Raw genomic sequence first — 2,385 nt, forward strand, 5'->3', positions numbered from 1 at the left:
CGAGGCAAAGCGAGCATTTACTTTATTATTGCACACGTGGCGAGACAAGGTGGGCTATGTCAGGGATTGACTCGTGATGATGAGGTTTTTGCCGTGATATTATTACTGTTGATTATGCACATACAACGTGACAAGGCGGGATATATATGTGTGTGTTTGCGTATGTGGCGAGACAAGGTGGGAATATTATTATGCACCTGTGGCGAGACAAGGCGGGCATATACTTTATTATTGCACATGTGGCGAGACAAGGTGGTCTATGTTAGGGATTGATTTTTGATGACGAGGTTTCTACCGTACTATTGTTACTATTGATTATGCACATGGGGCATGACAAAGCGGGCTATATATGTGTTTGCGCATGTGGCAAGACAAGGTGGGAATATTATTATGCAAGTGTGGCGAGACAAAGCGGACATTTACTTTATTATTGCACATGTGGCGAGACAAGGTGGGCTATGTTAGGGATTGATTTATGATGACTTGTGATGGCCTGGGGGCATTCTTGTTATTGATATTTGTGTAGCAGCGCACTTACCTGCGTGAGTTTTATCTTGTGGAAAATTGTGGAGAAATATTTTACTTGTTGTCCATTTTCCATATACTTACTAGCTGGTATGAACTATGATAGAACACTTGCACAAGTATACACGTAGTTAATCACTCTTATCGGTTAAGAGGATGGATCTAGATATTATTGAGTATTGATGCACACCCTTGTTTACTTTCTTTCTATGTGAGAATGGCTCTATCGGCCATGAGTCATCAGTGCGGTTATAAACTTATAATGAGGGCACATGATGCCAAGTGTTTAGGGTTCCGGGATTGGGACCCGTGAATTGTGAATGATCTGAGGTTTGGTACTTTGTGGAGGTTATTGGCTAAAACCAGGTGTGAAAGTGGTCATTTTTGTTGAGTTGCTACCTGCCTTTCCTTTATTTGTGATCACCGGATTTAAACTGTGTTCCGCTCATTCTACTGTGTCATTATTACGATATTCCTCTGTTAATTGTTGCTTTCCATTTTTTACTGCAATTACCGTATTATTTTGCCATTATGCGTAGTCTTTATATAGATAGCGTACTCTGTTGTTTCTACACTTGTAATTGTCCAGGTTATCTAGTCCAGTAGGTATCTTGACTGTCCCTCATCACTACTTCATTGAGGTTTGTCTTGATACTTACTGGGTACCGCTATAGTGTACTCATACTATACTTCTGAACAATTTTTGTGCAGATCTCGATATTTTGAAGTCAATTGATCGTTAGCTAGTTGTGCGGATTATTGCTGTGGAGACTCAAGGTAAACCAGCTGCTGTGTTCTCATGCTTCGGGTCACCTTCTAGTTTTGTATTGCACTGTTTATCCTTATTTTGGAAAAGTTGTATTCAGAGGTTTTCTAACAAAAACTCTGTAGAGCTTATGACTTGTACTACCGATTTTGGGATTGTAAATTTGTATAGAGATTTCTATTTTGAAATTGTTCGATGTTAGTTAAATATTATTGTTATTTCAGCTAATGTTAGGCTTACCTAGTCCCTAAGACTAGGTGCCATCACAACACCTAACAGAGGGAAATTTGGGTCATGACAAGCTGGTATCAAAGCTTTGAGTTCATAGGTGCTATGAGTCATAAGAAAATTTAGTAGAATCTTGCGGATCGATACGGAGACATCTGTACTTATCTTCGGGAGGCTACGAGACTATTAGGACAGTTTCACTTCTTTCATTCCTATCGTGCGAGTTTATTAATCTCGGAGCTTGAGTTTTTATCATTCTATTCTCTCAGAGATGGTGAGGACACGAGTTGTAGTTACCAATGACGCTGCTCCTAGAGCGGGTATTTCTAGAGGCATAGGCCGATGAGGAGCACGTGCCATAGCCAGAGCACCTACCAGAGCAGCAGTCTAGGAGCCGCTAGTAGCTCCAGTTGGGGGATAGGTACCAGAGGCGCCTACTATTACCCCCGTACTTCAGGAGACCTTAGCACAGTTCCTGAGCATGTTTGGTACATTGGCTCAGGCGGGGTTGATTCCAGTTGCACCAACTACTTCACAAACCGGGGAGGAACTCAGACTCCCACCACCCATACTCCATTGTAGCGAGTTCACATTGGTCAGGTTCCAAGTATCATGGCGGCACAACCTGTGGTTCCAGTTCAGCTTGTGGTTAGGGCAGTGGCATCTGAGGAAGAACAACTTAGACATGCAAGGTTCAAGAAATATAACCCTCCTACTTTTAGTGGTTTGGCTTCAGAGGGCTCACATGGCTTTCTAGAGGAGTGCCATTGCATTCTCTGTGCTATGGGTATTGTGGAGATGAGTGGGATTGCTTTTACTACGTTCCAGCTTAAAGGAGCGGCTTATTAGTGGTGGCGGGCGTATGA

This window comes from Nicotiana tabacum, chromosome 16 (assembly GCF_000715075.1).
Source record: "Nicotiana tabacum cultivar K326 chromosome 16, ASM71507v2, whole genome shotgun sequence".
NCBI lineage: Eukaryota > Viridiplantae > Streptophyta > Magnoliopsida > Solanales > Solanaceae > Nicotiana > Nicotiana tabacum.